This window comes from Heterocephalus glaber, unplaced genomic scaffold, assembly GCF_053883595.1.
Source record: "Heterocephalus glaber isolate CG9 unplaced genomic scaffold, H.glaber_assembly_v1.0 deba00001720, whole genome shotgun sequence".
Taxonomy (NCBI): Eukaryota; Metazoa; Chordata; class Mammalia; order Rodentia; family Bathyergidae; genus Heterocephalus; species Heterocephalus glaber.
The window spans coordinates 5,924,750-5,950,973 of NW_028258433.1; the positions used below are offsets into that span (position 1 = coordinate 5,924,750).

At 36.2% G+C, this 26,224-nt stretch overlaps 1 protein-coding gene across 3 annotated transcripts in view; it reads right to left on the reverse strand.

Moving 5' to 3' along the window:
- Stard13 (StAR related lipid transfer domain containing 13) overlaps nt 1-20,930 on the reverse strand; it is a 532,559-nt gene extending 511,629 nt beyond the window's left edge. The window contains exon 1 of one of the 3 annotated variants that reach the window (XM_021266494.2): nt 20,777-20,930. The gene's annotated coding sequence lies outside the window, so the exon portion shown is untranslated. The remainder of the gene's footprint in view (nt 1-20,776) is intronic. The other 2 variants (XM_087199584.1, XM_087199587.1) reach the window with 2 other exon arrangements.
- Nucleotides 20,931-26,224: the final 5,294 nt, after the last annotated feature.

Below are 26,224 nucleotides of genomic sequence, written 5' to 3' on the forward strand. Positions count from 1 at the left end.
AGCATTTGTTCATTTCATTATACATAGCCCTAAGCTAGAGCCTGACACATAACTCAAATAGATATTGATTTAATAAATATCTTGTTCCATGTATACATCCATTCATCCATCCATTCATCCATCCATCTATCCATCCATCATTCATTCTTCCATCCTTTACCTTTCTTCAAAAGACTTCAGAATGCTTTAAAATACAGATGAGAGTTTGGTAATTTAGTTTTAAATGAAGAAAAAATTGCCCTTGGTAGTCAGGATAAAGAAGTAACAAATGAAATCTATGTCACATGCAAATAGAACTGAATATTCAATTGCCATGAATGGCTTTGACTTTAAAACGCTTAATTGGAAGAAATAGAAATAAAATCTTTAAGTTAAACCTCCTTAATAAAAAACAAGCATTAATAGTCATTGTGAAATATAATTTAAGTTTTATTCTTAGCACAGTATTTTTCATTTCTTTGTAACATTTTATCTGGGAAATTTCATGTTCCTTTTTTTTCTGGCATGCAGTCACTTGATTCAGAAATTCACATAAAAATATTTGAAGCCTCAACTGCTGCTAATTGAGGTTGAAATCTGACAAGCTGTATCTCCTCCATTTGTCAACAGGCATTTCCTCATTGGCTCTACACCTGAATGTGGGATGAGTCCAGTTTTTTAAAAATTCCCTTTTAATGTCATAAATCCTTTGCTCATTACCTTAGAGAGCTCAGAGAGTTGAGTTCAAAGAGTAAATTTTACTCTAAAGAAAATCTTATGTAAAAATAAAATTTAATATTTTTATTTTTTTGCTGCATAAATTAAAACAGGAGAAGCAATGTCACAGACAAGGCCGAGCTATGTTTTGAATGTATCCATTGCTCCAAAATCCCTGTGCTGGGGCTCAACTCCCAAGGAGATGGTACTAAGAGGTGGACATCTTTGGGGAGGTGATTAGGCTGTCAGTGTTTTATCTTTGGGAATGGCATAAGTCTCCTTATAAAAAGAATACAGTGGGCCTTGAAACCTCCTTTACGGCCTTCTGCCCTATAAGGACACAATGTTAGCCTCTTGCAGAGGGTATGTCATGGAAAAAAAGAGCACCCATCATCAGACACTGAACCTGCCAGCACCTTGATTTTGCATTTCCAAAGGCACTAGAACTTTCCAGCCCTTAAATAATGTCCTGCTTATAAATTATTCAGTCATAGGTACTTTTTTATAGCAGTATCAAAGGGCTAAGACAAGGTGAATTGTACTAAAATTCTTAAGAATACATTTAACAAAAGTTGTATAACTGCAGTGAAAACTAATCAGGCTAAAAGAAATTAAAGAAGATGTAAGTATAGATAGATATTGTGTTAATAGTTTAGGATGCTTAATATTGTTACAATGGCAATGTATTTCAAATTCACATGCACATTCAATGTAATCTGTATCAAATTTTGAGCTTCTTACTTTGCAGAAATTTGGAGCTATATCCTGAAATCCACAGAGAAATACTAGTGACTCAGAATATTGAAAATAATCTTGAGGAAGAACAAAGTTACAGCAGTTAAACTTCTTGATTTCAAAACTTATTATAAACCTATATAGCTAGACATATAAACTAGTGAAATACAACTGAGAGTCTAGAAATAAACCCCTGTATCTATGGTTAAAGGACTTATTACAGTGGTGCCAAAACCATTTGAAGGAGAACCACTATCTTCAACAAATGGCGGCAGGACAACTGTACGTATATACACAAAAGAATGAAGTTACAAAATCACTTTTTTTTGTCATATACAAGAATTCACTCAAAATGTGTCAAACATCTAAATGTAGAAGGTAAAACTATACAGTCCTTAGCAAAAAAGAGAAGTAAATCTTGTGGCCTTACCTTAGGCTATAGTTTCTTAGGTATGACACCAAAAACACATGAGCAAGATAAATTGGACTTCACCAAAATTAGAGACTTACATACTGCAGAGGATACTATTAAGAAAATGAAAAGATAAATCATAAAACTGGGAAAACAATTGCAACTAGCATTCAAAATTTACAAAAAACTCCTAGGACTCAACAAAAAGGGAAAATATCCCAATTTAAAAATAAGTGAAGGATTTGATAAACATTTCTCTAAAGAAGATATATTAATTGCCAGCATGCACAGAAAAAGATGCCCAACAGCATTAGTCATTAGGGAAATGCAATTTAAAACCATAAGATACAACACTTCATAGTCACTAGAATGGCTATAATAATAATAATATAAAAAGACATGTAGAGAAACTGGAATCCTCATACCTTGATGGTAAGAATGTACAATGGTACAACCACTTTGAATAATCAATTTAGCTTTATCAAAAATTTAAACACATAGTTGCCATATGACCCATTAATTCTATTTGTATGTATATACACAGAAGAATGAAAAAATGTTTATATATATGGAAAACATGTATACGAATGTTCATAATGCTCAAAAAGTGAAAACAATCTGAATATCCATCAGCTGATAAATTGAGAAAAAAGGAAATTTTTTTTGATCATGAGAAGGAATGAAGAGCTGATTACATGCTACAACATGGCTGGAACTTGAAAACATTATGCAATGTGAAAGAAATCAGACACAAAAGGCTAACATATGGTATGATTCCATTTACTGTATATGAGGCATGTAGAACAGACAGATCCATAGAGACTGAACATAGATTAATGGTTGCTAGGGGCTGGGGAAGTGGAGAATGGAGAGTGTACCATTTTGTGGACAATGAAAACACATTGCGATTGGATACTAGTGATGATTTAACAGTGTTGGGAATTGAACAAATGAATTGTGAATGTTAAGAAAGTGAATGTTATGGCATGTGAATCATGACTCAAAAATCTAATACAGTAAGATAAAGAAGTTTCAAGTATAATTTATTAAAAATTAAAACAAGTAAATTTCTGTGAACTCTCCTGCCATGGAGCAAAAGCTTTTAGGTTATTTTATGATTTTATCTTGGTTAGTCAAAAGGACAAGGTTTTGGAAATACTTCTGCCTGATTTCCACTAAGTCTTCTGCAGCAGAGTGAATGGAAGAAATATTTGACAAAAAGAATAATACTTAGAGTTCAGACTCTGTTGCTTGTCTTTGCGTGGTCCTGGGGCCCTTGACCAGCCACACCTCATGGTGTGACTCATTTCTCTTTGTGAAAGGAATGGCTTACCCTGCTTCTTGTCCCCAGCAGGAATGCTGAGAACAAGGCACACGAAATGACTACATGGTATTCTACAATTCTAAGTGCTGTAAAAATAGTTAAGAACAGGAATCCTTTCTTTGAATTGACTTGAGTGGTATAAACAAGCCTAATCGCTAATATTTTTTAAATTTAGAATGCAATTATTAGTAAGATGTTAACTCAAATAAAAATGTTATTTTGTACAGATGCATACAAATAACAATTATTTTTTCCTTTGCATTGTATGAACCACAATTCTGGTTAATCAGAGCAGAAAAAATGGGTAGTTTCATCAGAGGAGAAATATACTTATTGTCAAGAGTTAATGATATCTTTTCATGTCCAATTCTAATACATGAATCTAAGAGACCAATGTGTTAGTACAATTTAATGTCTTATAAATTCATAATAAATGGTGACTATAAATCACTGCTATGCTTTCAAATTAAGACATCTTAGTCTCTTCTCTATCCCTAGTCCATTTCAGAATTGTTCTCCTTAGGTAGCAGTGATTTCTCCCTTATTTGGGCTCTGCTGTTATATACAATATTTTTACTAAGCACTGGCAGCACTTTTTTCATCTACTTATATGTATTTTTGCGCCACAGAACCAGATGCCTGGCCTTTGGGGAATGGGAGCTGAACCTTTTTTGAGTCCCCAGCATCATCCATGGTTGAGTTTTTAGCTGATTGTGCCATTAGGAGTTGGCCCTCATCGGAAGTGTGGGTCACCAGGGCCATGTCTTTGAAGGGTCTGTCTTTCCTTTGGTTCTCTTCCCATTCTTGCTTCTTGCTGCTATGAACCGAGCAGCTATCCTCTGCCATGCCCTTCCACCATAATGTTTGTACTTTGGAGCCTTGTACCTCGGAAACTGTACCTGAAACTGTGAGCCAAAATAAATCTTTTTTTCTTTAAAGTAGGTCTGCCGGATATTTGGTTCCAGTCATGAAGAGCTGACTAATGCAGCTGCTAATCCACTGAGAAACTGACAAGAATATGTTTGAAGTGAGAAATACATTAGAAGCAGAGGGTCTTAGCATAGAAAAACTGAAGGAAGTTGCTGTCTACTCTTGGTTTATGCTGCCTACAAGTGGCCACACTCCTGTCTTTGCACAAACTCTTCTCCCTATACTCTCTTCCCCATTCTACAACCCACTTTTTAAGCTTAACTCTTCTCTATAGCAACTATCACTAGGTATTGTAATTGTCAGTATATTTTCTGTTACTGTAATAGAATACCCGAGACTGGGAAATTTATAAAGGAGGTTTATTTTGGCTCATGGTTCTGGAGCTTGGAAAAATCCAAGAGCATGGCACCATCAAGGGCTTCCTGCTGCCTTAACTGGTGGCAGGAAGTGGAAGGGCAAGAGGATATGTGTGGAGGATGCAAAACATGAGGCATAGACTTGTTTTGTAACAACCTGCTCTTGGGGTAACTTGTCCAATCTGATGAAAGCAGGAGCGCACTCAGTCCTCCAAAAAGGAATTAATTCTTCCTTTGGGGCTATCTTCTTAAAGGTTCCACCAACTCTCCATACTGTTGCATCAAAGACCAAATAAATGTATTTTGTTGTATACAAGGTATATTCAAACCATTACACTAGTAATTTATTTTATTTATTTGTTTATTGCTTGACTGCTCTCCACTTGGACTTGGGTGCACATGTGTCAGGACATTCTTACCCACTGAGTGTTAAAATCTTGGAGCTGATTTAGCTCTAAAATATTCATAAAATATGATTCCACCCCCTCCCAACACATACACACTTGTTCACTCACTAAACAAATATTTATTGAATACCTCCTAAGTGCCATGCCCTGTATTGGGTACTGTGTGTTCAGTGGAGAAGAACTCAGTATAATCTGTGTCTTCACAGACCTTACAATATCATCAGGGACTGTGGAAAGCACAGGAAAGTTTCAGAAACATGCAGCAGAAGGCTTAGTCTGCTTTCTAAGTCTGCAGATGAACATGTGAAGTTCAATATATTAATTATAATACACAACTATACAAAGCTTTGTCCTGAGCTAAGGGAAAAAATAAGTCATTCTTTAATTTCTTCTTACAACATAATATATAGATTTCCTCTAGAGTCAGTAAAATCTTTTGAAATTTTTAGATCTATTTGTCTAAAAGCCTTCTGTCTTCACATTATATACACAAACATAACAATATATTAAGTATCTAAATTTACTCTTACATAAACTCAATCAATGTTGTGTTGGTTACTTTTCTCTCCTAGCTGAGACAAAAATACCTGACTCCCAAAGTTAAAGGGGAAGGGGTTTATTTGGCTTACGGTTCATAGGAATTTCAGTCCGTAATCAGCTGGCTCCAAGGCAGGGATGGCAAACAGGCCTCTCAGAGGAGAAGCAACATGGCGCGCACAAAATAGCAAGGGTTACAAGAAAAACAATTCATGGAGGCGGAAGATAGCAAAATCAACAACAGAGACCTTTATCATATCTTTCTGCCTCTTTATCCCATCCAGACTACCGGGATTAGGGTGATGGTAAACCACTCGCTCACGTGTAGTGGTTTAGTAATCACACGCCCTTAATCCCCGCATCACACATTTCAGATTCAACTACCTCTGACCACATGAGGCTTTGGGGGGAAACCCAGACCTAAACCATAACAAATATAAAAGCTTTGTTGAATCTATCTAAATTATTGATATTTATTTATTCGGTTTTTTGAAACAGGGCCTCACCATGTAGTTCAGGCTGGCCTTGAGTAGCCCAGGCTGGCCTTGAACTCCTGGTGATCCTCCTGCTTCAGCCTCCCAAGGGCTGGGATTACGTCCATGAGGCACCACACTGGCTTGCTGTTAAATTACTAATTTAAAAAAATTACCACTTAATTTAGTAAATGTATTTCTTCTGATTACTTTTTTCCCCCTTAAAGTACAGTTCAATTTTATGATTTCTTGGGAGTAAAAATTTGAGAGAGAGAGAGAATATATACCGGGGTGGCTAGAAACTGAACTCAGAACCTCCACTGAGCTACATTGCCAGCCTTTTATGTGGTGAAATATGCATTCATGAAGCACACAATTTTAACCATTTTCAGTGTAAGTTCAGTGGTATTAAGTACATTCACATTGTTATCCAATCATCACCACCATCCATCTCCAAAACATTCTTAACATCCCAAACTGAGACTTCATATCCATTAAACATGAACTCCTCATGTCACGCTCACCCAGCCCCTGGATACCACTGCTCTATCCTCTGTTCCTATGACTTTGATACTACTCTAGACACCTCATTAAAGTGTAAATATATGAAACTTTTCTTTTATGTCTGGCTTATTTTCCTTACCATAATGTCCCCAAGTTTCATCCATGCTGTAGTATGTGTCAAATTTCTTTCTTCCATAAGGTTGAATAATATTCTACTGTGTGTGCATACCAAATTTGTTTGTCCATTCATCCACTGATGGACACTTGGCTGCTTCTACCCTTTGGCTATTGTGAATAGCACTGTCATAAACACACGTGTGGAACTGTGATTATTGTGTGTATATAATGCTCTTAATTTGGTAGTGTTTTTGTATTCATAATACTGTAAATCCTCTAAGACAGAGTATTTTCCTCTGTTGCTAAATAAAAAAATCCAAATCACATAGTTAAATCATTAATTCAGGTGCAATTTCTTCCTCTCAGCCTGGAGTATCTTTTTCTTAACATGTCTTTTACTTTGTATTGCCATGATTCCTCACTAGCCAAAGCTACTAGTGATACAAAGCATAAATACCTCCACTGAATGCAGTTGGAAGCCAGGGATGTGCTAACTAAAATCACTAGGTGTGTAATTTGGTAGAATTAGTTTTTTTTTTATTGTACTTTTCAGACATTAGTTGCAGTTTTTTTCCTTTAAGAAAATAATATTCTGGACTAACTAAACCAAATTTAAGTCTCTCTTTTATTCACCTCCTCCCATTTATGATAAAGTTCAAACTTTGAGTATCTTATAAGCTGGGAAACCACATCTATAATCAGAATATTCAAATTGTGTTTGCTCAAGAGCTTAAATCATACCTGATAAAGTTTCACATACTGTTCTTTGATAACGATCTTCAGTAAATTCCAGAGATGTCAATGCTGTGTTTGTTGAACAGAGAGTTTGAAAAGTTGAAAGGTCCTCAGGTGAACTTTGAAGGAGGAGAGGGGAGGCCACATGGGTGTGTGGTCAAATCAGCTAAGCTATGAGTCTGTGAAGCTCTTCCCAGTGAGGCTCCAGCCCCAGTAGATTAATGATTTTTAATTTTAGCTGATCCATATTTGCGAAATTTATCTTAGCCAAATTTTTATTTCATGTCACTTTCATTAAGCATTATTTTTTTCAAAAGTGCTATCATCTGTGTGCAGTTCTCAAAATTTCTCACTGTTTAAAAAGGGAGTTCTAACAGTTAAAACTTCTCTAATTGTTAAGAATTCTCCAATTGTTAAAACCACTTTAATTCCAAGTCAGTGAAAAAGATCTCAAAGCCTATGGTTAGCCTGATCTATTTGCCTTCCGCCATCACTTGCTGGTCTTGACAGCTGATGTTCAGTTATTTTGTTTGATACTTTAGCATTGGATTGTGGTTCTCATTGCCCTGTCAGGGAGGTAAAACACTAAATAACTTCTTGATTTGTGTTTTAAATTCTTAGTGATATTGCCTCCTTGCTAGAGTTGTGAAAATATAGCAAAAAACCTATAGGACACCCATTTAAAGTTGAATTTTAGATCAACTGTAAATAACATAAAAATATCTAGCTTGTATCTAATCTGGCAAAGTTGTTCCTTGACTTTCTGCCAGAAAGGCTATTTAAACAGCAGGATCTTATAGGTAGTGTCACTAAATAATAAAGAAAATCAACTATCCTTGAATGCAGAGAGCATATCTCAAATGCCAGTTAGTGTGATGGAGTTTGACTCTGCTGATACAGAGTGACTTAAATTGGAGACCAGACTGTTACGTGAAGACAAGAGACAATGAGGACTTTCCTTTCAACTTGTGGTTGCCCTTTAGGTACACTGATAAAAAAATTACCTTCCCAGTGATCAATATGAAAAGCAGGTTTCTGAACAAGTCGAGGGAAAAGGAAGAAAGAAGGTAAGGCAGGTAATGACACATACAAAATGTCATTCAGGCTTAAAAATCGTGGGATTGGTAGGGATGCTACTATGGAGTGTATGTATGAAGAGGAAAGCAAAAGAGACTGAGGTGGGAGAGGGCAGATAGGACCTTCCAACAAGAAAAAAACTCTTGATTATATTTTAATAGGCAAACAAGTATCTCAGTTAAAGTATTATTTTTAACCCAATTCTATTCAAGTTTCCCTATCAGTTTAGAGTCATTATATTTTTGTGAATTTGATGATATATAGATACTCTGTGGTATGTCCAATAATGAAGTGGCAGTTTGCTTCATTTTGAAAAGTTTGTAAATAGATCACTGGAAAGCTTGGCAAAATACTGTTTGAAGGTGCTAATATTCTTTCCCTAAACAGCCTTTGCCAGAGAAGCTAGGAAGATCAAGTGAAGTGTGCAGATGGTCAAGGGCACAGCATTTCCCTGATTTGCTCTGTGACTTGGAAAATCAAGGATCTTCATTCTAGCTTCATTCTCCTCTTTTTCACAAGCATACAAATCAAGGGTGTGTATTGTGTACTTCAGTGCAGCCCAGCAGTTGGTTAGCCTTTATTGAAAATATAAAAAAAGAGGATGGAATGCCTGTTCTTACAGACTTTGCAGTTTATTTCTACTGAAAAAAACCTCTCCCTCTATCAGACTTTGCCCCTAAACTTTTAGCTACCTCCTGAGCAAATAACAAAGCAAAATCTATGGGAGTAGGAAATACACCGTAGTTTACACCTCCTCTTAGCTGCCTCAGAAGAAGAGATTATAAAGACTTTTATGTTATAAAAACATAAAATTTTCCCAAGAAGGAAATATAAAAAGTTAATTGGATAGCCAAAAAAAAGTTTGGTTGTAATATCAGTAGTTAATCATACAAGTTAAAATCAGATGCTTTATGAACTCAGAAATGTTTTGAGAATGTATCAAATCAGTGTTGGTGAGAGTGAAGTGAGATGTTTAATACCTTTCACTGTGGATGCAATTACCAGGAAGTAATTTTCTAATATCACACAATATTGCTTTCTATGATAGAAATCTTAGAACTACTTTAGATAAATGATCCAAGATACTTTATGGGCAAAAACATTGGTAGTATCACTTTAAAAAATAGAAATGCTGTAAGAAAACTAAATGTTTAGCTGCTAGCATATAGTTACTATATTCTGCACGTGTACAAAATTAAATAGTGTTCAGCCAATAATATAATTTTTATAATGAGTTTTTAAAATATTAATATCCTTGTCATACATGTAGCTACTAAAGGGTAATACAATATATCTAGCTTGGGATCAATTATGCCCAAATATTAGAAAAAGAACTGCCAAAAAATATACAAATTATTAACAGAGGTTACCTAAAGAAGAGTCTGATTATAAATGATTTTTACTTTTGTTTTAGACTTTTCCACAATACCCAAGTTGTATAGCAGTCCCCCCTCTTCTTTCTCACTCTCTCTCTATAAAATTATATATTTATTTATATATAATTCTATTTTTTTAAATTTAGTAAGTCAAGTGAATGTGAAGAAGGAAGACAGGCAGGTAGGCTCTTTCATTTCTGATCTGGACTCTCACAGATTTTAAAGCTTTTTCCAGTGAGGAAACCAGAGGTTATGATTCCAAACTCACTTGAATGAAAAGTTCAGCTTCTGCTTTACTTGCTTACACCTAATGCTGCAGGACCTATACCACCTCCGATGTGAATGATGACAAAGACTGACCTCAACACTCTGAAAAGAACTTGGCAACTTATAACAGGAAGAGAGGAGTCTAAATATTTTCTCTGCAAGAAGGGAGGCATGGGATTTGGGAAATAAAAAGAGTAGTTGTGTTGAGCCACTGAAATCCCGGTACTCTAGGAGGCTTAGCAAATTAATGAGATCCTGTCTTAAAATTTTTTAAAAAATAAGAAAAGGATGGCTATATGGCTCAGTGTGAAAGCCCTGGGTTCAATCTCAGTACAGAGATAAAGCATATGGATTTCTTGACTCAAGTGATCAAAACTCTTTTCCAGCTGGCACACAGGGCCTGAGTAGAGAAATTGCTAGTTGAATTGGTAGTAACTTCTCAACTCTTCCTTTCCATTGCATGGTGTTTTCCTCCAAGTGAAACTGGCCTTGGAGCCTCTTTGCATTCTACCTGTTTCTATTATCACATGCAATACTGTACTATTTATGGATTTAGTAGCAATCTCATTCAATATGTTTTTATAATTGTTGAGATTTTGGTGTCACAATGAGAAAGGACAAATCAACAACGAGGGTTCCATATCCCTAAAACATTTCATTTCATTTGGAGTTTTCTCTGAGAAAGTATGGAACTTCATTGTCTTTGGATTTGGTGAGAATTCCCTTTAAACCATTCACAGATTGTTGCATATAATAGAATTTATGTTCTTTCTTAACTTTGAAGAAACCTGACTGACCTGAGTTTCGATCCAGGCTCTGTCTTTTGCTCTTATCTTGATTTAGGGTAAGTTAGTTGCTTGCTTTGAACTTCAGTTACTAAACTTGAAAAAACATTGACTTTACCAATACTCATCCTGACCAAAAGGATATAGTGGAATAGGTGTGATAAACCTCTTGAAAACTATATTATGAAAGTCACAATTATGATAATAAAGAAAGGAGAGAGAAGGTATAATCCTTGTTATTGTGGCAAATATTTCAACTGGAGGAAGCTATCAATAAAGCATAAATAAAAGAACCCAGATTCCTCAAAGGTAAAGTCCTGTTTGCTATTTAGCGGAAGTTCTTGATCATATTTTACCTAATGCTCCCTTGTTTGTTGGGACTGAAATTGGAGAACACTTGACCCCTTTGATACTTTATGCAATTTATGTAAATTTTCAAAGAAACAGCTCTGTGGCATCTTTATATTCTTAAGTAGTACTGTATATGATATATATATATATATACATATATAAAAAATTCTTGATCCAATGTTACAAAATACAAAGGACATATCAAGTTAAGGACACAAAATAAGGAAAAATAGCATAGAGTTACTCAATGTTGTTATGGTCAAGAATTAATGGTCATGTTTTGTACCTGTTAGTAAGAAATAAGATTATTTAAATTATCTCTTTTGACCAGCAGCTAAATGAAAGTAATGTTTTATTCCACCAGCTCTCTTCTCTTGCCAGTTCCTTTGTGCTGGTTAATTTTGACGTGAAGGTGGTGTCTAATTGGATTATACCTAACAATGGAATAAATACTTCCTTGGATTTTTTCTCTTGCAAGAGAGAGTCCTTCATTTTGTTTTTTCTATTTTTCTTCCCATAATGAGGCTAACTAATTTTGTTTAAACAACTGAAAGTTTTCTGGCTTACAGGAGCAGCCATTGAGAAAGAACCAATCTGAAATAAGAGAAAAGGGAACAATTGAGCTAAAAATTAAATAATTCCAAACTCTGACTCTCTAGGGGTCTCCTGGGTATCATAATTTTGGTTAATGAGAGTCCCAAGAGGAAAGGTCATAAATTAGTGTCACTCTGCTGGCTCAATACAAGCTGCTGGGGAAAATGTGTCAGTGGGCCCTACATTTGACTGCAGAGACCTGAAGTCAACCAAAGCGTAAGATGAACTCCGATGTACCCTGATAGGAGGAGAGACTGCTACTGAAGTAAGATGAGGCACATTGTAAGACTGACATATTCTTTCGACCTAGGACTTAGGATGAAATTTCTGGGACTGGAGTGACATGGCTTTCTAATCTCTAAATGAAGGGAAATTTGTAGATCACTTCCATGAATCTCAGGAGAAATGGCCAATGAATTCACTTTGTATTGCTTGTAAATCACTCTCTGAATTCACTTTGTACTCCTCTTTTTATGTTGCTAATATACTGATCAGAACTTGCTATACAGAAACATAGCATTTAAGGGCTGGAGGTGATCTTAAAAGCCACTTTATTCTAGGAGTCACTTCCCTGAGTTAGCAAGTGACTCTTTGGTAACATTCATATAGCATTGAGGTTCAGAGCAGATTGTGGCCAGCTTGCTTGGTTTTGAATGTTAGTTCCATCTCTTCACCTATTTTTACCTCCATGTCCTCATGTGCAAAAAAAGTAGAGCTTAAGTATTTACCCTAGGGAGCTGTGAATATTAAATTGGCTAATATATAAAGTGCTTAGAGTATCTCACAAACTAAATGGTGTGTAATGCTTGCTCTTATTGTGAAAGAATTGCACAAAGTGCAACATAGTATTAATTGCATGGTCTTAAAATGTATTAACCACAGTTTAAGCTGTAAATATTTGAAATGCGCTGAATTATCTATATGGGAACCATCTGTTAGTCCACACAGTGCTTGGTGAACATTCCTAGGTCATCTACTTTTACTGGAAGCAAATTCTCTCCTTCCCTGCATTTATCCCCAAGTTAGGGAGCAAAAATTCATCTATTCAGTACCTACTGAGCACTGACTGTAGGTCAGACACTAATACAGGTTCTGGAGATACAGTCCTGAACATAAGACTTGAAAATCCCTGTTGTCATTCTCCATTCTCTCTCATATCTCCCAGAAGCTCTTAAGACTGCTGCTTCATTTCTTTCTTTCATTTTTTTTTTTGGTACCGGGGATCAAACTCGGGACCTTGTGCTTACAAGGCAAGCAGAGGAAACACTGTGCTAAATCCCCGGCCCCAGCTGCTTCTTAATATAAGGAAAATGAGGCTTGGGGAATGAGGCTTGCCATGTGCCCACAGCCACATGGCAGTTTAAGGTCCCATATCACATCAGACTTTAAACATTCTTCTTTACCATGCAGGTCTAAAAACATCCAAAAGATGCATTTGCCTGGCAAATGAGGTATACAGAAACAGTGATGCCTGCTGTTTCCATCTGACTGAATTGCATGTGTCCCAGCCCCTTGGGGCCACCTCACATCCACACTTCCCTCTCTGGTCACATTTACTACACTGTGAGATTTCTGTTACTTGCATTTAAAAAGCTTCTGAAAGCTCTGGTGATAAGTGGGGACAACAGTGATGTTAAGGAAAAGAAGGTTCTGACTATGGAAATGTTTTTGTTTTTTTTAGGGGGGGGTACCAGGGATCGAACTCGGGTCCTTGTGCTTATGCTGCAGGCGGCGAAACCACTGAGCTAAATCCCCAGCCCAACTATGGAAATGTTATTAAGGGAAAGACAGCTTTATCTTGAGAATTTCAAACATCACACTCCACATTAGGTATTCTCTGTACTTATTGGTATAACATATCTTTGTGGTTTTATTTCTTTCTGAGACAGTATGAGTGTTTAGAAATATTAATTTTGTTCTGCCAGGAATTACTCAATTTACTTTAAATTTGCTTTCATTTTATTATTCAAATTGGTGTGTCTAAGAACATGTGTAAATAGATAGCAAGCCTGAAATTTTAAGTGTATAGCACATATGTGTTCCTATATCTACTTATCTTCCAACTATTATACAGTACTTCATTTCTAAGACACCTTCCTCTGTGAGATACATAGGTTATGTGTCACTAAGCAGGATAAATAACATTATCAGCTGAATACCACTTGCCCTCCCTTATAAAATGCATCCCAGTTTCGGACATGTAAAAATTAAAAAAGAGCCTCATGTCTTCATTAGTAAAAATGTTTTTCATGTGGTCCATTATAAAATTATCTCTTTTAACAGATGCTGAATAATCGTTACACTGAAATATTTTGTTTCTAATTATTCCAAATAGCCATAAAAATGGACCCTTATGGAAAAGTGAAGCACTAAAACCAAGTCCTGAGTTTAAAATTCAAGGTACAAACTGAAATATTTACACATGGAAGGATGATGTCTTGGATTCTCTTCATAAGAAAAAAATCAAGTGATGAGTATTGTCATAGAGTATGTTTGAGAGTGTGGATAGTATGAGATTAAAATTGTTCAAGCTAGATTGCAATTATACAGAGTCTTATTATGCTATTCTCTTAAAATTCCAGGAAAAATGAATCTCTGTCCTATTAGTAGTGATAGAACTCTGCAGGAATAAGGTTGGTTTCCCACCAGTCTAGGAGGTTATCCTTATGGCCAACATAATAGGTTCCAGAAGGAGACTTAAAAATGTGATCTTGGGACTGTGAGGATGTAAGTGAAAGTTGATGATCTTTGCTAATCCTTCATCTTTCTCATGACTATCTTATTTTATTGAAGTTGCTGAAGTTACCTTTTGTCACAGGAATAGTTGACTAGTCCTTGTAATATGACCTAGTCCTGAAGGTCAGGGGCTACTTTACATCAGTGTTTGCTCAGCCCAAGGGTTACAGAGGGTTGAAAGAGGATAATTAAATACAGCAGCAATAGCAATCACACTTTTCATAGAATGCTCCCGTCACTGTGCTGAAGAGCTTATGCTATATTGTTTAATTCTCATGACGATGTGACAGATAATACTATTATGAGCTCTATTCTTCCCCATAAGGAAACAGACAGTTAAGTGCATTTCCCCAATTGGCAAATGGTAGGGCCTGGATATCAACGTGAGCCTGCTTTTTAAGCTGCAACTACGTAGTGCCTTTTTTCTAGTTATGCCAGATGAAGAAAAATGGAAATCACACCCTGCTGAAAATCACTCTTAAAAATAGGTCTGAAGACCAAACCTCCAGCCAACTATCAGCAGATGCAGATGAGTGAAAAGGAATCCAGACATAGGAAATGAATGATCACTTGCAGAAACAAATCAAAAAGAATGCAGAAGCCTCTACTAAGTAGATTAACAGTTCTAGTGTCCTGGACAGGCAGACAAAGATAGTTTCCTTTCCCTCCTGGGTCTTTAAACCATTTCAGAGTGTGCTCATGTTTTCTCAAGCCTCTGGTGCCTGGGCTTAGCTGGTGTAAGGCACATCATCTCCTGCTACCCCAATGGGCCTTCTGGACTTCCACAGCTTGTTCCATTCCATCTGGAATCTTGTCCATATTCATGTGTCCATATTCACTGCCATAATGTGAACAGTATTTTTCAGATGGCTTTTTCCCTAAAAAACTCTCACAGCCTAACCATATTGTGTCATAAAATCCAATTATTCTTTGCACTTGTACATATTCAAAGACTGCTTCTGCCCTGGCTTGCCAATTATGACTTTCCTCTCCACATTCACACACAAATGCCTTAGTAATATTAAAGTATAAAGGACTTTCAGAGTGGGAAGTCTTGAAGTCATCATCTGGTTTGGCTACTATTTGGGTTTCAGGGTGCTCAGGGTAGCTCAAGGATGATGTATACTCACAAACAATGAGAGTCCTATGGGGGTGGGGCTATGACATAGACTGAAGCTGCTGCACTACTTAGAATATGCATATCCTACCCTATACTCCTCTATATTTCTAATATCACCAAAGATCACACTGAACTTCAGCTGGGCATTTTGTAAATCCTTTTGGTATTGTTTCTTAAAATGAAGAAACATGGATTATACTAATGCAATCAGGCAGATTCATAACTGGTTGAGTGAGCATACATAGAGGAGATCATCAAACATAACATTAACTTCATTGTCGATACCATATGGAATTTACTATCAACTAAAATATTAAAGTCTTATTTCCAAAGTACAAATTCTTTCATCAAACGTTGTGCAATTATGCTTATGGATCAAGGTAAATCATCTAATATTTATCATTGTTATATTGCTCACTATAGGTATTTTAATATCTGAGCTCTGTTTAGATTTTGAGTTATGATCTTGCCATCACATAAATATATTATTATTTTTGGCTTTATATTCAGAAATGCATAGACACATTTCTCTAAGTGATAGAAATGTTTATTTGAGCAGGACTAAGAGTAGAGTTTTATTATGTCACCTTCCCTCCTCTAACTTCTAAGATGCACCTTCTATGTTCATTCAAACCATCAATGAACTTCCTAATTTCATTAGTCTGAGCATATTTCTTAATCTTATCACCAATGATACCATGAACAGTTCATAAATTGCCCCACTGAAATTTAAGTGTATTTTGTCTATTAGATTTCCTCAAACTATTATTTTTCAGTAATTTGTCCACTTTTTTTTGTCTAAAAGGAACTTGACAAAAGGTAATTTGATCTAGATTTAGAAGATAATTATGTTGTTAAAAGAAAATAATGCCAATCAGTGTCTTTTCTTTTTTTCTTTTTTTTTTTTTTTCCAGTACTGGGGATCGAACTCACTACCTTGTGCTTGAAAAGCAGGTGATGGAACCACTGAGCTAAATCCCCAGCCCCAGTGTCTTTTCAGAGTTGGACATTTTTATGTACTACTGGGTCAAATTGACAACAAATTGGCACCTTATATGCTGCCTTTTCTCAATAGTTTGATTCAAAAACACTTTTTAATACATATCTAGCCAGTTCTATCAAAGACTGCTTATAATGTAGGATAATTGAAGCAATCCAAATGTTCAGCAATTAATTTAAAATACAAATGTCTAATAAATAATAGATTGTTTTAAAAGTTTTTCTAGCTTCCAAATATAATATAGTAACTAAAAGATGACATTTCATCATTAAGAAAGCATATGGAAAGCTGTCATTCACTCATATGCAATCATTGTACTACTTGAGTGGGATTATGATTTAAATTTTTTTCTAGTTTATTTACTATTCTCCCATAACGAGAATGTATTGTTTAAAACACCTAAAATAACACACAAGTCATAATTATAGTCAATTGTTCAACCACTGTATTAGTTTCAAATTATTTTGGATTCTTAGCTTATCTTCTCAACAATTCCTTAATTGTTCAAACTTTTCCAGTACAGGGAGAATGGCTCAAAGATAAATTCAATACGCATAGCAACTGTTAGACCCAGGCAGAGAGAGAACCAACCAGAGACAGATATTAAATCCACACAGGAGTTTATTACCGGCCACGGCCGGGACTGAGCCGAGCATCGGACTCGAGCCCCGACTTGGGGGAGACAAACATGTTTATACACCTCTGAGGCCAGCAGTTTTTAGGCCCCACTATGGGATAGAACTAATAAAGCAAGCAAAAGGTGCAGAAGTGGAACGTCCTGCTGTTAGAGCATTTGTAAAACAATAGTTGATTAATTGTTATTTCTAAAGGGACCTTTTAAGGGGAAGAGGTTTCTAAGCTTCCTCCTTCTGAGTTCCTCTAAAGGACAGGCAGGTGGGTCAAGCAGCAATATGGAGTCTGTCTTGCTAACTAGGGTCCTTCAGCGACAATAATGAAAGTTCTAAAATTATAAAGCAATGTTTAAAGATATCTATCGTATTGTAAATCTTGCCAATGTTTTATCACACATTCTTGAACCCCTGACAGGCGATACTTATTTTCAGTCGACATGTTGTGTTGAGTAGTTAGCTTTAACCAAATTACTTTTGGATAAATACGGTGCTATCTATGTACCATACTAGTGACAAATTAAGGAAAAAAATAAGACTAATCTGATAACTTCCTTTTTAGTGAATTTACGCTGTGTTTTAGGGACCCGCTGGCATCTCTTTTAGATATTCTACAAAATATATTTTTAATAATCCATTTTAGAATCTTGACAATTTGAGAACATTTAGCAGCATGCATAAATTCATTTTGAAACTGTCCAAAGATATCAATGCAGAATAATCTCCTATTTGAAAATAAATGCTGACAAACTAGGCTAGGATGCTGTCGAAGCATTTTATGCCAAGTATTTCACACTGATTCTCAAGGATATTGCTCAACTTCGCAATTCTCTGGCATTGCTACAGAATTAACTTAAGAACACTGCATGCGTTTAATATTTTCACTCTCTAGAGATTTGCAGTATCACTTTCTTCTTGACCCAGCTTACTGTTACTAGTATCATTTTAAAAATCAGTGTGGTTTCAGGCGTTGTGAGTACTGCTGGGTTTTGCTCATAGTTTGTACCTATGACAATCAGAGAAGGATGGCGCATGAGTCACAAAACTTCCCATAAATTTTCAAGACACTCTTCATGAGCCCTCTAAATGATGCCGCCAGGCACACAGATGATACGATTTTGCCTTATATACCACATCAGATAAGACAGAATCACTACCTTACTTTTCATCTTATCTATAGAATGATTCATGAGAATTATTCACTTTTAATATCATAGTCTTCACTTTTCTAGTGTTTAACATAAAATGGTATAATTGTAACTTTTAGTGTTTGTTCACATAGTCATGTAATCTCAGAAAAAAGTGATAGAATGATTGAAGGACTCATCAAATAGGACATGATTTATAGTACTTACTTTCAACTATTTCTTCAGTATTTCTTCAGTATTTTAGTTATTTTTTTTTTTTTAAAAAAAAGAAAGTAAAAGCAACAAAAATAAGGGAAGCCATTAGCTTAGAGGCAAATGACACAGCCTTTAAGCATGAGTTCTGGAATGGTAGTGATTTCATCAGGGCTTGGTTTTAACCCAAGACAGAAAAGCTTATTCCTAGCATTTGTAATTCTAGTGCCTTTGTCTACCTTTGGAGACTCTCCACCAAGCATTTCTATACTGAGAAGTCAGAATCGGAGTACACCCAAGAGGAAAGATCCCAGTTTATTAAAGATTAAAAACATAAGAACCTGAGTGATTCCTTCAACATGAGATAAAAGAAGTAGAGAAATCTTGAGGGACTTTTTTTTTTTTTTGGTTCCTGATTGGGAAAATTTTTCCTGAATTGACATAGGCAATGTATGTCACTTTTGTTTCCTCTTTTTCAATTTTATTAGGACAACAGAAGAAATTGCTGAGAATGGCTCTGATACAGTGCCTGGTTAATGAAGCTAACATATTTCTTAAATATTTATTCTCAAGTACAGGGTATTTGGATTGCAGATGTGTGGAAATGTTGTCAAGTTAAAAATAACTCTTTCACAAGGCAATGGCACATTGGAATGCTAACCCAAGCCACTGCTGCCCTTCAGAGCCTACATCCTGGGTGTCCTGGCTGCACAAAGAAAACAACCCCAGCCTTGTTCCCTGAGGAGCCTTCAGCTTCCTGCTCCAATCATTTTAGAAATGTGTGCTAAGCCTAGCAAGAAGCAGAGTAACAAGAGAAAAATCCTCAGATGGTCTCTGTGGGTTCTAGCCCTGCATTCCTTTCTAATGCCTGGCAGGGAAATTTTTCTTCCCTCTAGGTCAAAAGTAGCATTCACATTCTTACCCTTAGAGTGAATGAATACCTTACTTAAACTATATGCAGCTAATCAGTAATACGGTGCAAAACACAGGCTTCATGGGAATACCTGGGATCCTGTGAAGCAGCTTAGTTCTGGAAGGAAAAATCCTAAGGGAGGGTAACTGGGCTCCAGGCTAAAATCTTCCCATGGCTATGCTTTCAGATGTTAGGTAATATATCTTCTGAAGCTCACCTTCTTAGTTTATACATAAGAAGAGACCTATGTCACAGAAATATGCACGGGGACCTATACATAAATATAAACAATAAACCACCAGCTCAAGTAAGAAAAAATATTGAGCAAGAATATGGCTTGCTTTGTGTGGAGGGAGATATGAATGATACAGTCTTTGTAAAGGAGAAAAAAAGGATTTGGAGATCTCACTGGAAGTTTGAGATCATCACACTTCATTCAGTCCCTATGTATCTGACAAGGGCAAAGCAGGAGCGTAGGAACATGTAGGCAAAGATTTAAGGAACAGAAGCAGGTTGATTATAGTCTATACCTTCTCTTTAAAGGTTTACAGACCACAAAAGGAGTTATTTTCCCCTACAACAGATAAATGTTTTACAGTGGTGCCCTTTCACAAAAAGATCAATTAGCTAAAAGCATTGAGTATTCCACTTTTGGAGTCAAGTCAAACTTGAACAGAAATCTTAAAAGGTCCTGTAAATTTCTGCAGAAAGATTGGATTTCACTAACAACATTAGAAAAGTAATTACCTTATATACTGTTGAACTTGTTCTATATCATTTTATGTCAGACAAATCCCTGGCTCTTAGTCTGCACTATAACAACTCCCAACTTCCCAATTTAATTTGCCACAATCACAAGGAGCTAGCCTGCGCACACGAATGCCTGATCCCAACAGATTTTCCACATTTTGCAGAGCAATGCCAGCAGTATTGTGGCAGCAGAGTTTAACTCCTTTATCTATGATAAAGACACACAGATTTGGAATGACATTTAGTTACAATTCTTTTCAGGTTTTTGTTTATGGGATTAATGCTGTACCCAGACCTATTTTCAAGTGGTAAAGATATTTTTATCCCATCTGAAAGCATACTGATTTTGCAGAACAGAGAGAAAACCCACTGCCATGTGAACACTTTCACATGTGTGTAAAGTACAACAAATTTGCATGCCCATTTAAGCAGTAATTTTTTCTTTCAAATCAGAACTATGTGTGCACTTTTGAGAGTAAGCTGTTATTCTTAAATGAAGGAGGTTAGGCAACATGTTAAAGTTTCACATTAAGCAACAAAGAGTTTCAAGGAACGTCCTCAAATTCCAATCACAGTTTCAAAGTTCAAGAATTGTGGCTGAGCACTGCTTACCTTACAATTTCATGTCCAAAGAGATCTTTAAGTTTCAAGCAGTACATCAAAGGTGTAGGATTTGTTTTCTTGCATAAAAGTCTCATCTGTCATAGCACCCAGCTTTCTGGAGAGGAACCGGCCCTCTCCTCCTGAACACCAATAAGAAAGCAAGAGAGCACATGTGGGCAGTGGCTTCTTTGAAAGCCTGTCACAGTCTGCACATGCTCTCTGGGAAGAAGGTGCCAAATTAACCTTGGCATGAGGCTCACAAAGCACCTCATTGTGAGGTTCTGGGCATCTCTTGGGAGAAGAAAAAGGTCACAAAAGGCTCGAGCTAACCTGGAATCTTCATGTTTTTGTTAAAATGTGCCTCTCATTCATTGAAAATAAAGAGGAAATATTTTCAGCTAATTAGCTTCCTGGGAAACAAGTAGGACTGTTAAGAGTCCACCAATCCATTGAGATATGAGAAAAGGCTTACCTTTTGGAATTCTACTGCTCCTGGCCAGTAGGAAGGAATGCTCTAGATACAGCTTCATCTCCTATCTATTTACCAATTTGTTACTAATGATCTAGTTACAGCTCCGTCTTTCTATTTATTTACTAATTCATTCAAACCAATACTTAGAAAAATGTCAACTCCGTAAGTGCTGACAAGGCATTCTATTGGAAGAAAGTTCATACTATAAGGTATGCAATAATATTTGTGAATTGCATTCCATCAGGACCAAAGGTAAAATGCAAATCAATTGCATTTGTGTTGTAAAATCAATTTGTGACATTGCTTAGTAGTTCAAACAGATTCTCTCCAACCAGATTCCTAGAAGTCATTGTTAGAAGGCAGTGCACACCTTCCCATGGGGCATATACATACAATTACCAGCAACATACTTGTGGCATTTTATATGCTTTTTTAAATCCACCTACTACATGTGCAAAGAATCTGTGAAGGAAGAATCTACAAGAGAAGCAGCACTGAGTGAAAAAAGAACCAAGTCAAAATAATTAAACCTTTCCATACCAAAATCTAAAGCCTTAAAGCCATGATTATTCTTTGCAAGTAGTTTGATGTTGTTCAGTCTTTTATCCACCACGTTGGTATGGCAGCTTCAAGTGTCAGTCACAATGAGCAGTTAGTCATGGATTGGAGAGAAGATAACAGCATGTGCAAGTAGAAAGTGGAGCAAAGAGACCCATATTCAAGATCTGGCTTTTCATGTATCTACAACCAACTCTAAAGCTAGGAAAGTCTTTAGGCCTCTCTAGTTCTCAGTTTCTTTTTCTGTAGCATGAGGGAGCTGGACGAGCTCAGGGTGGACAATTCAATGCCTTCAGCAGCTTGAGGTGCACCTTCCAAGCATTCAGGTGAGATGGAGAATATATGCTTGTATTTTGAGTCTAGCTATCACTCTGCAATAGCTGGTTTCCAGTTCGAATGTGGGGTTTATTATATCAGATCCAATAGTATCTAAAAAGAAGATGGAAATTCAGATTTTTTGTGAAATTTCTTAAATATTATAGTTGGTTAACTTATTTAAAAACATTTTGAATGCTAAACAAAATCTATCTGCAAACCAAGTTTGCCCTGTGGACCACCAATTTTTGACATCTGGGCTAGAAGATCTTGAGTTTCTTCCTGATGGAAAATAAATAATTCAGAGAGGTTAGTCTGTAAAAAAATTATCTTTCACCATACTAAGTAGCCAGGGTAGGACTTTTAAAAAGAGGCTGCCTGTGTCAGGGATTTAACTCAGTGGTGCCACAGCCTGCCTTGTAAGCTCAAAGTCTCAAGTTTGATCTCCATCCCCAGTACAAAAAAAAAAAAAATCAAAGGCAAAAAAAGCTGCCTAACACTTTTGTGGTAGAATTGACCACCTTTACTCTTCAGTTTTGTGTTGGTGGTCTCATCATCAATGACCTCCAGTGGCTGACTTTTCTTGGAAAGTGGTGGTGTGGGATCTACGGCACTGTTAGTGTTTTAAGAACAAAGTGAATGAAATAGCATGACAGCCTGCTCTGTAGATAAATGAAAATATTGTTTCAGCAATATAAAAAAGTACAATCAGAGGCAGTATTCTTGCCTTATCTCAAGACTGAAAGAGCAAAAGGAAAAGGAAAAGTCACAACAGGGCTTATGGTAAGTAGCTACCTTCAAGAATAAGGAGAATAAAGATTTATTGAGTTTTTATATGAGAAAGGGTGTCAGAGAAAGATGCAGATGTATGCAAAATAAATTCTACTAAATGATTGTCTTCTACATCAAAATGTAAAAGTAAAATTAGGAAAACTACATCTTTATGTTTTGAGTGGTCTGATGAGTACGATCCTTCCTAAGCCCCTGGGTAGGTCTGTCTTAGAGAGAATCTTATTTTGTGGTGGTGTAGGGCGTCATCCTCAGTGAGTGAAAAGGATATTGACTCAATGAGGACCCAAGCCAGAGTCCTTCAAACAGTTCAATAAAGATTTGCCCTAGCTGATGAGGCCTGGCAAAGAGACTGGACCCAAGACAGATGAAATGGTAGGCAAGGCCTCCAATCTTTCAAAGCTCAAGCTCCAGTTGAAACCATTTCATCTCAGGAAATGTCCCTTAACCTCTTACACTGCCTATATTGTAGAGTATCCTTTATTTTGCTCTGTCTTAGCACAGCACTTAAACTGAAGTTTGGCTTTTTGTCTACTTGTCTGTCTACCTCACTAAAACTATGAATTGATTGAGGTAGAAATCTTCCCCCTCTCTCTTCTGCCAACCCTTTTCCCTCTTCTTCTCTCTTCTTTATTTCTAGAACCCAATACAGTCCATTCTTGGTACATATGAGGAACCTGGTAAGTCCTGGTTGAAAGGACTAGTAAATCGCTAGAAAGCTAGTATGTAGGGAAAGTTGCATGTACATTATACATAGAGTAAAATCTACCAAGTCAAGTCCTTGGAAAAAATTAGATGTAGATGTATTGCTTTTTTTCTAAGAGGACTGCATTTTCTCAAAGGAACAGTTAATCTTTTTTCAATTTCATAAAACTGTGGAGTTTTAGTTTGTATATTATTTATTATAACATTCTTCATTGCAACATTTACTGAATTTTGCATAATCTGACTTTTGTAAACATTCTTATTTACATTTCTATATGATCATCTATGCGAATGTTTGATCAACAATTAGTGTATAGCTAAAAGCTGAGCATTAACATAAATTGACCACCTTCAAATTTCACATTCTCACAAATGCAGGAGAGGGAGTGAAGATACTTCACTTAACTTTGAATAGTGACATGGTAACAGGAACAGCAGTGACACACAGTGCCATGAAGACTTAGGGGCCAAAAACTAGAGTGGATAGAAATAATTCTTTACATATAGCTTTGGAACTAAATAAAGAGAGCAACCACCACAAATTAAAAATAAACAAGATTTCAACTAAAGTAAGTTTATTTTAACCAGAAGATTCTATAACTATTTGAAAAATAGATAATTATCTCTGGTATCCAATGTTGAGTAGCAAACTCTCCCAAAACTTGGTGGCTTAAAATATCTGTCTCATTATATAAGGGTTTCACAGGTTACTAGGCCCAAATGGATGATTCTCCTGCTTCATGAGGTATCAGCTAAGGCTGTAGTCACTTGGAAAGTGATGGACTGGAATGTTCAAGATTCAGTGACACATCTGTGTCTTAGCATGGTTGGCTGGAAAATTGACCCACCTGGGCTCAGTTGGGAAACTAGGCCAGTGGAATTTCTCTGTCTCTGCATAGTCTTAGAGCACTTGCTGTTCGAATGATTTCTGTCACAGTAGCTAGACTTCTTACACAGCGCCTCAGGATTCCCCAAAGTACCAAACAAGTTGTCCAACCTTCCTGAAGGTTAATCCTGGCATCGTGACAATATCACTTCTGCCATATTATGTTGATAAAGTGAGTCACAAGGCAAGCCCAGATTCAACAAGGAAGGGGATCACTAGGTATGGGAGGTGTGAGCCACTGGGACCATCTTTAGGGAAAAGCTACCATGATGATGTTCTTACTGTCACCATTTCACCATCACCTTTCCTCACAAACAATAGAAGTTACAGCTAGTATTTTTTAAAACCCTTTAAGGGGCAGCTTGTGATCGCATATTTGATTCTGTTTTCTATTGTTAGTTCATTTTGATATATAGGTGAGAATAAAAAGTTGTCTTGATTTTTCTGGCATTAGAAAGTCCAAAAGAAAGGTTTAACAGACGGATCTTTTGGCAATTTCCTACAAAACTAAACGCAGTCTTACTGCATGATCCAGCAATGATGCTCCTTAGTGTTTTCTTAAACCAATCAAAAACTTAGGAGCACACAAATGTTTATGGCAGCTTTGTTGATAATTGGCCAAAACTTGGAAGCAACCAAGATGTCCTTCAGTAGGTAAAGAGATAAATAGACTGTGGCACATCCATACAATGGAACATTATTCAGCTATAAAAAGAACTGAGCTAGCTACCAAGACAGAAAAAGACATGGAGGGTCCTTAAATGCGTATTGCTAAGGGAGAAAAATCCAATCTGGAAAGGCTACAAATGCTATGATTACACTTATATAACATTCTGGAAAAGGGAAAACTAGAGACAGTAAAAATAAGTAAGTAAATAAGTGGTTGCCAGCAGTTAGGTCTGGGGAAGAGATGAATAGGGGCGGTGCTAAGGATTTTTAGAGGAGTAAAATGACTCTGTATGATACTCTTCCATATTCATATACATTTGCCCAAACCCATAGAACATACAACTGCATGTAAACTATGAACTCTAGTTAAAATTAATGCTTCAGTACTGGTTCATCAGTTGTAACAAATGTTACCAATGCAAGATGTTAATGGGAAAGTACAACAGATTAAGAGGAGGAAGTGAAATCCATGGAAACTGTATCCTCTGTAAATTTTTTGTAAACCTAAACATACTTTTAAAAATATATAATATTTAAAAAATAATTTCAAGAATAAATATTAGATTCCTTTCTTTATGAAGTAGTCATTTTCTCCCATAAAAATTGCTTTTGCTTAAAAAAAATCAAATTATGCTTTCAGTTCATGACAGAAATTTGTTGTTTAAGCATACCATGTGATGAATCTCATTATGACCAAAAGTATCATCTCTTTACCTTTTATCAGGGGATCTTTTCATTGATCATATTTGCATAAAGAAACCAATATCAATTATACTTGGTACTTTTTGAGCAATATTTTAAAGTGAGGACTTTCAACCTTGGAATAAAGAGTGCATTGAAGGACTAGACAGCAGGAAGAGATGGAGAAGCTAGGTAGGCACTGGATCAATAGTAACTAAAAAGCCTGTCTCAAACAAACATGTCTACATTCTATATTTAAATGGCTAAATCTGTTATTTGGAGAGAGAGACCAAGAAGAAGAAAATGAGAGACGCTTTTCTTTTTTAAGGTGCTGAGACTCATATTCAGGGCTTTGAGCATGCTCTGCAAATGCACTACCACT